Below are 10908 nucleotides of genomic sequence, written 5' to 3'. Positions count from 1 at the left end.
GGTGTAAAGCGCATGAAGAAACTCCATGCTGATGGGCTTTTGAAATCACTTGATGCTTGCGAACCATGCCTCATGGGCAAGATGACTAAAACTCCGTTCTCCGGAAGAATGGAGCGAGCAACTGACTTATTGGAAATAATCCATACTGATGTATGTGATCCGATGAGTGTTGAGGCTCGCGGCGGGCATTGTTATTTTCTGACCTTCACAGATGATTTGAGAAGATATGGGTATATATATCTACTTGATGAAACATAAGTCTGAAACATTTGAAAAGTTCAAAGAATTTCAGAGTGAAGTGGAAAATTATCGTAACAAGAAAATAAAGTTTCTACGATCTGATCGCGGAGATTAATATTTGAGTTACGAGTTTGGTCTTCATTTGAAACAATGTGGAATAGTTTCGCAACTCACGCTACCTGGAACACCACAGCATAATGGTGTGTCGAACGTCATAACCGTACTTTATTAGATATGGTGCGATTTATGATGTCTCTTACCGATTTACCACTATTGTTTTGGGGTTGTGCATTAGAGACAGCTGCATTCACGTTAAATAGGGCACCATCTAACTCCGTTGAGACAACACCATATGAACTGTGGTTTGGCAAGAAACCTAAGCTGTCGTTTCTTTAAGTTTGGGGCGACGATGCTTATGTGAAAAAGTTTCAACCTGATAAGCTCGAACCCAAATCGGAGAAGTGCATCTTCATAGGATGCCCAAATGAAATTGTTGGGTACACCTTCTATCACAGATCCGAAGGCGAAATATTCATTGCTAAGAATGAATCCTTTCCAGAGAAGGAGTTTCTCTCGAAAGAAGTGAGTGGGAGGAAAGTAGAACTTGATAAGGTAATTGTACCTTCTCCCGAATTGGAAAGTAGTTCATCACGGAAGTCAGTTTCAGTGATTCCTACACCAATTAGTGAGGAAGCTAATGATGATGATCGTGAAACTTCAGATGAAGTTACTACCGAACCTTGTAGGTCAATTGGAGCACATTCCGCACCAGAGTGATACGGTAATCCTGTTCTGGAAGTCATGTGACTAGACCATGGCGAACCTACAAACTATGAGGAAGCGATGATGAGCCCAGATTCCGCGAAATGGCTTAAGGCCATGAAATCTGAGATGAGATCCATGTATGAGAACAAAGTGTGGACTTTGATTGGCTTGCCCGATGATCGGTGAGCCATTGAGATTAAATGGATCTTCAAGAGGAAGACGGACGCTGATAGTAGTGTTACTATCTACAAAGCTAGAATTGTCGCAAAAGGTTTTCGACAAGTTCAAGATGTTGACTACGATGAGAGTTTCTCACTCGTATCTATGCTTAAAGTCTGTCCGAATCATATTAGAAATTTCCGCATTTTATGAAATTTAGCAAATGGATGTCAAAACTGCATTTCTTAATGGATTTCTTAAAGAAGAGTTGTATATGATGCAACCAGAAGGTTTTTTCAATCCGAAAGATGCTAACAAAGTGTGTAAGCACCAGTGATCCATTTATGGACTGGTGCAAACATCTCGGAGTTGGAATGTACGCTTTGATAGTGTGATCAAAGCATATAGTTTTATACAGACTTGCGGTGAAACCTGTATTTACAAGAAAGTGAGTGGGAGCACTACAGTCTTTCTGATAAGTATATGTGAATGGCATATTGTTGATCGGAAATGATGTAGAATTTTCTGAAAAGCATAAAGGACTGTTTGAAAGGAGTTTTTCAAAGAAAGACCTCGGAGAAGCTGCTTACATATTGAGCTTCAAGATCTTTAGAGATAGATCAAGACGTATGATAAGTTTTTTTAATAAGTACATACCTTGACAAGTTTTTGAAGTAGTTCAAAATGGAACAGTCAAAGAAGGAGTTCTTGCCTGTGCTACAAGGTGTGAAATTGAGTAAGACTCAAAGCCCGACCACGGCAGAAGATAGATAAAGAATGAAAGTCATTCCCTATGCCTCAGCCATAGGTTCTACAAAGTATGCCATATTGTGTACCAGACCTATTGTATACCCTGCCCTGAGTTTGGCAAGGGAGTACAATAGTGATCTAGGAGTAGATCACTGGACATTGGTAAAAAATTATCCTTAGAGGACTAAGGAAATATTTCTCGGTTATGGAGGTGATAAAGAGTTCGTCGTAAAGAGTTACGTCGATGCAAGCTTTGACACCGATCTGGATGACTCTGAGTCTCGATCTGGATACATATTGAAAGTGGGAGCATTTATCTAGAGCAATGTTGAGGATATCGCTTATCGTTATCGTCTCGGTCAGCTAGGGATTACGGATTAATCGGAAATCGGTTGATTAATCGATTTTATCGGTCGACTATTAATCGGATTTTTTTTGCAAATCTCAGGTTCCCAACACTAAAATACGCTATATTCAACACCAAAACAATATTTGACAGAAGTGTTACCTTGATTTCTAGCCTTTGAATCCTCTTATAATGACAACCAAAATAGGACAATAGTACATATTACATAACAAGGTCCACAAAACATAAATAAACATAGTTTTTGCAAACATAGTGCTATGAATAGGTCTGATTTATCGGTAGATTCCCAATAAATCGCTTGTCAGAACGATAAATCGGTCCAAAAGATAAACAACAAAGATAAGGCATAATCTTATCGGTCACCCCACGATTAGCGATAAATCGGAAGATTAATCGGTGAATCGGAAGATTTCTTGAACAGTGATCTAGAGTAGCTACGTGCAGAGCATTGTAGACATAGAAATTTGCAAAATACATACGGATCTGAATGTGACAGACCCGTTGACTAAACTTCTCTCACAAACAAAACATGATCACACCTTAGTACTCTTTGGGTGTTAATCACATGGCGATGTGAACTAGATTATTGAATCTAGTAAACCCTTTGGGTATTGGTCACATGGCGATGTGAACTATAAAGTGTTAAATCACATGACGATGTGAACTATTGGGGTTAAATCACATGGCGATGTGAACTAGATTATTGACTCTAGTGCAAGTGGGAGACTGAAGGAAACATGCCCTAGAGGCAATAATAAAGTTGTTATTTATATTTCCTTATATCATAATAAATGTTTATTATTCATGCTAGAATTGTATTAACCGGAAACTTAGTACATGTGTGAATATATAGACAAACAGAGTGTCACTAGTATGCCTCTACTTGACTAGTTCATTGAATCAAAGATGGTTAAGTTTCCTAGCCATAGACATGAGTTGTCATTTGATTAATGGGGTCACATCATTAGAGAATGGTGTGATTGACTTGACTCATTCCGTTAGCTTAGCACTTGATCGTTTAGTATGTTGCTGTTGCTTTCTTCATGACTTATACATGTTTCTATGACTATGAGATTATGCAACTCCCGAATACCGGAGGAACACTATTTGTGCTACCAAACGTCACAACGTAACTGGGTGATTATAAAGGTGCTCTACAGGTGTCTCCGATGGTGTTTGTTGAGTTGGCATAGATCGAGATTAGGATTTGCCATTCCGATTGTCGGAGAGGTATCTCTGGGCCCTCTCGGTAATGCACATCACTATAAGCCTTGCAAGCAATGTGACTAATGAGTTAGTTGCGGGATGATGCATTACGGAACGAATAAAGAGAGTTGCCGGTAACGAGATTGAACTAGGTATTGAGATACCGACGATCGAATCTCGGGCAAGTAACATACCGATGACAAAGGGAACAACTTATGTTGTTATGCGGTTTGACCGATAAAGATCTTCGTAGAATATGTAGGAACCAATATGAGCATCCAGGTTCCGCTATTGGTTATTGACATGAGATGAGTCTCGGTCATGTCTACATAGTTCTCGAACCCGTAGGGTCCGCACGCTTAACGTTCGGTGACGATCGGTATTATGAGTTTATGTGTTTTGATGTACCGAAGGTAGTTCGGAGTCCTGGATGTGATCACGGACATGACGAGGAGTCTCGAAATGGTCGAGAAATAAAGATTGATATATTGGACGGCTATGTTCGGACACGGGAAGAGTTCCGGGAAGTTTCGGATAAACCGGAGTGCCGGAGGTTACCAGAACCCCCCGGGGAACTAATGGGCTACATGGACCTTAGTGGAGAGAGAGAAGGCCAGCCAGGGCAGGCCGCGCGCCCCCTCCCCCTTGGGTCCGAATTGGACTAGGGAAGGGGGGCGGCGCCCCCCTTTCCTTCTCCCTCTCCTCCTTCCTTCCCCTTCCTAGTAGGACTAGGAAAAGGGGAGTCCTACTCCTACTAGGAGGAGGACTCCTCCTCTCCTTGGGCGCCCCAAGGGCTGGCCGGCCTCCCCCCTTGCTCCTTTATATACGGGGGCAGGGGGGCACCCTAGAACACACAAGTCGATCATTGATCTCTTAGCCGTGTGCGGTGCCCCCCTCCACCATAATCCGCCTCGGTCATATCGTTGCAGTGTTTAGGAGAAGCCCTGCGCCGGTAGCTTCATCATCACCGTCATCACGCCGTCGTGCTGACGAACCTCTCCCTCGACACTCAGCTGGATCGAGAGTTCGTGGGACGTCACCGAGCCGAACATGTGCAAATCGCGGAGGTGCTCTACTTTCGGTACTAGGATCGGTCAGATCGTGAAGACGTACGACTACATCAACCGCGTTGTCATAACGCTTCCGCTTACGGTCTACGAGGGTACGTGGACTATACTCTCCCCTCTCGTTGCTATGCATCACCATGATCTTGCGTGTGCGTAGGATTTTTTTTTGAAATTACTACGTTCCCCAACATCTTCAACTTGCTGTGAACACGTTCATGGACTCTGAGTTGGGCACGGGGCGGAGGACCCGACCCTATTCGCCGGCCATGCTCAATGCCATCCAGTGGATGGATGGACACGACTGCGGCGGTCGGCGCGTCGTTCACAATCATCGTCGTCAAGCATCACGACTAGTTTTGCCTCTTGCCATCCACCTACACGGCCCACTCTAACAGCTGGGGCGGCCGCGGTGGCGACATCGTGCACGAGTTCGCCGCCGCGACACACGCACGAGGCGTGGATGTTGGCCTCTACCTCTCGGAGAGGAGGGCCACCAAAGAAAGAGTAGCACGGGGACGTCGTGATCCGGTCATCGAAGAAGCTCGGGGCGGCGTGCAGGGTACTACTCGGCGAGGAGACAGAAATGGTGTGCGCTCGGGCTCTTGTGCAAGGGACGACTGCCTGCGATGGAGTAAACCTGGTCCTTCCACGGGTCGAGCTTGGCAAAGCCCGAAGAATCCCAAGCCTGCGCCCGGCCTGGAGCACATGAGAGTGACAAATTTTAATTAAATTAATCATATTTGGAAAGTTATATTAATTTGTTATACCTATATTTTGAATAAAATATATATTTGACTATTTTGGACTTTTTTCGGGCTTTCGGGTCTGGCTTCGGGCGAGAAAGTGGAGCCCGAGCTCAGCCTGGATGTCAGGTTTCGGGTTCGGTTCTCCGGGCCGGGTTGTCCATGAACAGGTCTAGAGGGGAGCTCACGAAATTTATCCTCGTGAATGGTTAGGTAGAGTATATTTGAGATTCGGGGTGGCTCTGGAGTGAATTTTTTACTCTTCTAAAGATTACATGGGACTTGTTAGGTGTGGTTTAGAGGAGAAAAGACAAAATTTTAGTCTAAAAGCATTACATGAGGATCGGTTAGAGATGTTCTTAGTGTTTTTTTCTTTGTTAGCTACCCCAGTCACTCTTCAAAAAAAAGAAGAAGAAAAACTACCCAGTCACTCTAGCTGTAAATGCTGCAGCTAGATAGTTGGTAGCAGTAGTGTTGGTAGCAGTAGGGTGTATCCCGTTGGTGCTGCCTCATTTCCGGGCACGAGCCGATGTCAGGAGTGGGGCCAAATCTATTCCACGGAGGCACTTTGACCAGCTTAAACATACGTACGTACCCCCTTTGCCTAGGACCGACGGGACCAGCGATATCCTGTTTCTGTCATGAGTGATTGTGCTTGAATGTGCACAGGCGCAGGTACACGTAATCGTACCGAGATCGATCCCCGCAACCTAAGTGCCAGAACTAATGAATCCTCTGAAAATAAACGTATCTTGCATGTGGAGATGCAGTGATGTACTACTCCTACTATACATCCATCGCATATCTGCAGCATTTGCAAAAAAAGAAAGAGCAAATCAAACAGTAGTAGTTAAGTTCTGCGGTATACTTGTATTTTGTCAGAATCACGATTTTTAGGGCCTCTTTGGATTGTGATACGGAAATAGAATTGAGGCATAGGAACCCATTCCATAGAAATTCCTTTGATCCAAAGGCAATCATTACAAGAAAAAAAATTAAAAAGACTGGAATCCTACAAAAGTCCTACAAACTTCCTGCAATCCAAAGAGGGCCTAAGACTTTCACCATCTAAATTGATTGAACTATTTTTACGACCCTGCTCAGTAAACTATATACCCTCTGTTTCTGAATATAAGTTTTTTTAGAGATTCCACTATGAACCACATACACATGTATATAGACATATTTTATAGTGTACATTCACTCATTTTACTCCGTATGTAGTCCATACTAAAATCTCTAAAAGGTATTATATTTAGGAACGGAGGAAGTATGGATCATCTTGTGCCGGGTTTGTGGTTGAAGGCTGACAGTTTTGCTTTCCTCCTTCGGCGTCATAGTCGTGCGGGGGTGTCAGTTTTCTGAAGTTCGATGGCGTGTCCGGGGACATATGTTGCCCCGGTCTGATTCTTTCAACGGTAATGAATTTGCTTCAAGCAAACTACTTTGGAGGTCCGTAAAGCTACTGATCAGCAATGGAGCCGCGTCGAGCTCGGGTGGAGAGGTGATCTGCCTTCATTTCCTTAGTGGAGAGGGATAGGAGCTGGTTTTTGGCATAAGATTATCCTATCTTCTCAATCATGTAATGTCGATATTTACGTGACTTGTAACTAAATCATTATTTTTTTTGTGAATGAGACACGTATTATCATGCAAAAAAAAGGAACAGAGGGAGTATGATTTTACGGTTCTTTCTTTTCACATGATTGAGATGGCATAACATTTCCAATAGATAAAAATTGCAAGAACAAATGAGAAACACATAAATTGCTCGGAAGAGATGGTTGGACGTTGCAGAGTACTCCCTCTGTTCCAAAATAGATGACTCAACTTTGTACTAAAGTAGTAAGACACAAGAATTTCGAGATTATATGCTACTTTGTTGGAGAAAGAATGGAGAGTTCATTGGTTCTACCTAAATTTTCTTTAGGACTTTAATACTTCATTTTCTTTAGGACAGCAATACTTTTTTTTTTGCTCTTCAATATTCTCTGTTCCAAACAGGACTTCTAAAGTACTCCCTTCGTCCGAAAATACTTATCGAGAAAACGGATGTATCTAGACGATACATTCATTTTTATCCATTTCTGCGACAAGTAATTCGGGACGGAGGGAGTAACTATTTTGGCACAATCTTGTCATAAACCCTTGACCAACTAATACACGCTCTGAATCTTTGCAAGAGCGGCACCCCGCGGGGGCGAAACCCTGCACTTGTCCAGCCAGCTCCGGTGGACGGCCCCTTTCCGTTCACCGGCACGCACGCCGACCCCAGAGCACAACTGCACAAGCATGGACGAATCTCAGAACCGCAAACACTTTTCCGCATGCAATCACCCGCTTTAGTCCGAGAAAGCCCCCACAAGTCGCACACTTGGAACTCTACTGGGAAGAAACACGCCTAGCTCAAGGTAGGTCCACTTGGCAGGTTCCATTTCTAGCTAGATGTGCCGCCTTTCCCGCCTTTTGTTGCATTATGTTTGCCGCGAGCTACAAGTCCTTGTCCATCATTAGCCACACAAAACATGAGGGTGGGATGAATGGAATGGAATGAGAATGATCGGTCTCTACCTAGCAGCAGCTAAAGCTAGGTGAGCGATCAGTCGCTACGTACCAAGAACATTCCTCAATTAATTATGGCTTTCGATTCCTCGGGGCGTAGCCTGCGTAGGCCGTTCTTGTTTAGCGTGGCCTAAAGGGATGTAAAATAGAGTATATATAAAAAATAGCGTGGCCTAAAGTAAGCGGAGATGCACTGTTATTCATGCTTTATTACTACCGCCGTTGCTTGCTTTTTTCATCTCACATTACTCATCACACGTTCCCTTGCGTTTTTTTTTACAAGAGAGGAGTTCCCTTGCTGGCCGGGACTGGGCTGGGCCTTGCAGATGGGAGCCGAACAAGGCAAGGCTCAAAAAGAATAGTAAAAAAACATTTTCCTGATGATTCTTGGAAAAATAAGAAATGGAGGTGCGGGGAATCGAACCCCGTGCCTCTCGCATGCGAAGCGAACGCTCTAGCATATGAGCTACACCCCCGAATTGTTGGCAACTAACTTCTGACGCTACATATTTGGTATTATACATATTGGAAATGAGAACGGTGGCCTAATACACGCTGGTGCCCGGCACGGTGACCGGAGATGAGAACGGCGGCGCGGCTCTCGGTTTACTGCCATCCATGGGCAGGGCGTTGGTGCTCGTCTTGCTCTGCCCAATTTTCCCTTTCTATTACTGGCAGAAAACATCAGTTTCTGCAAGACGACACCTAAAATATAGTGTAGGCACAGTAAAATGAGATCATGCCACCAGCAAGGCGGCACTCTAGCTAAACATATAGCCCATCTAATGCGACTGAGCACAAGGTAACAGGGATGAGCATCAGCTCAGGCAAAAGACTCACAAGTTCTACGTTATTCAGGCGAATGGTCTCCATCGTTGCAAACAGATTGTGCGAATATGTTGCGAATGGTGCCCATCGTCGCGATTGGTGGACCGATGCACGACCATCTTACCAAAGAAGTTACGGGCTACAGTCTCGAATTTACTCTTTGTTTGCAGACTACAAGCAGATGTCATCTCGAAAATGTCGGTTATTTATCATCTGCTCTTCAGACACAAGAGGATGGGCTACATACATTCAAGACTACAACCAGCACGGACGCAGAACTCGTACATTCAAGAGTGACAAACTTGAATAAGATATCCCCCCGCAAAAAAAAAATTGAATAAGATAAATCAGTACCAAAATACAATTTTTTTAAAGAATTACTCAAAAAAAAAACTAAAACCCACTCATTATCTCGATGGGCTACCTTAGCAAAAATAGATACTCTGGTTGCTGAAATCTACTGTTTTAGAACCAAACTCATGCAGTCATGCCAAGTTGCCAACATCTTTGGAAATTGGGAATCTACACATAAGAAAAGAATCATTAAGTATAAACGGAAAAAATGAGAAAAAAATTGAATATTTTTACTGGACACTACTAAACTTACCAGTGTTTTTCCTTAGTTCTTTTCTGGTAATCACTGTGTTCACAAAAAAGGGAATCCAGAATCCGGAAATGCATTTCATTTTGAAACAACACCTAGATATCAAACCACTGTTTCGTATATATAGTTGGAAAGTGAACCTGAAAATTGCATAATGACGTTAAATTTGTTGCACTACAAAAATCACAGCAAAAATATTTGAAACATGTAAAAAATTACTAATTCATAATATTACCACATACATATACAATTTTACATTGTAGGAACATTTTCTTAAATGTAACAAACATATTTTTAACCTGTGAACATTTTTAACTGTCATGAACAATTTTTTGGATGGTACGTACTTATTTAACCAACAGCATGAACAATTTTTACATATTCAAGAACAATATTTAAACTTGTGAACTTTTTTTTAATTGTACGAACATTATATAAACCAGAGGATACCCAGCGTGTTGCTGTGGGGATTATTGATGAAAATTTGGTTGATAACATGAGAACCAAAATTTAAAATACATACGAATTATTATATTTGATTATGTATAGTTGGAGCAATTATTATGTTATATAAGTAGAGTAATTTAATGGAAAACATTTCCCCATGCATGATTTAAGGTTGTGGCGAGTCTTTAGCATGCATGTGTTGGATGTTGAGGTGGGCCTTATCCCATTTGTAATTGTTTGTTGAGATGATATGTTTGGATGTTGAGGTGGGAGGAAGTTCAATCTCCGGCTGGATATGTGTTCAGTTAGTCTTAGTTAGCTAGTCTGTTAGGTCTCGTGGTAGTCTCTGTTGGCAGCGTGCCTTCATTTTGGTGGTGGTGGTGGTGTGGGGGGGGGGGGGGGTGCGATGGTGGCGGTGATACCAGTGAATTATTTGGGGGCGAGATCTACCCCAACCATGACGTCTTTTGGTGGCTGGTTGGGATCTAGGTGCCTGCTACTTAGATTGATGTTGGCGCGATGGCGACAACAGCCTCAAGAAGAACTCTTGTGCCCCAGATCCGCTGTCGTGGTGAGTGCTCCAGTGTCACGGAATCGAGGAGCATGCATGTATCTGCGCCGGGTCTTTCTCTTCCATCGCCGACGAGGGAGATGGAGGATTCAATCTGGCGGTTTATCAGTTCGATGCTTCTCCGATGTGCTGGTTCTTTTGGACTGAGGCCAATGACTTCCCATCCACAATGAACAAGGTTTCGCTGGCTCCATGTAGGAGCGGTGGCAGTGGCGCGGCGGCGGGCCATCAGGCCGCGTTGGTGCTTGTATTCGGTCGGTTCTCCAGGGACCCGAGTGTACTTTCTGATCGTTATTGGATGTTGTGTATCACTGGATATTCTACTTAATAGATCTGGTGTGCTTTAAAAAAACAATATCTCGCTTTTTCAAGATGTAGTCTGGCCTCGCCTCTGACGCTTGACTAAATGTGTCGGCCCAACACTATAGTCTTTGGAACAGTTTTGGGAAGGTTCCATGGGCCGGTTCGGGCCAGTTTTTGAACCGTTAATGTGTTTTTTTTTCTTTTTTTCTTTGGTTTTTTATCGGTTTTCTATATTTTTTAATTTTTCTTTTTCAAATACATGTGAACTTTTTAAATACAACTTGTACATTTTTCGT

General features: G+C 43.1%; 1 non-coding gene across 1 annotated transcript; it reads right to left on the bottom strand.

Annotated features, from left to right (window-relative positions):
• Positions 1 to 8262: 8262 nt before the first annotated feature.
• On the bottom strand, positions 8263 to 8335 carry TRNAA-CGC (transfer RNA alanine (anticodon CGC)). The gene has a single exon. It is a non-coding gene; the product is annotated as a tRNA-Ala (tRNA).
• Positions 8336 to 10908: the final 2573 nt, after the last annotated feature.

The sequence above is a fragment of the Triticum aestivum genome, chromosome 2D (assembly GCF_018294505.1).
Source record: "Triticum aestivum cultivar Chinese Spring chromosome 2D, IWGSC CS RefSeq v2.1, whole genome shotgun sequence".
NCBI classification, from domain to species: domain Eukaryota; kingdom Viridiplantae; phylum Streptophyta; class Magnoliopsida; order Poales; family Poaceae; genus Triticum; species Triticum aestivum.
The sequence above is the reverse complement of the archived record's forward strand: the minus strand, read 5'-3'. Positions and strand labels throughout refer to the sequence as shown.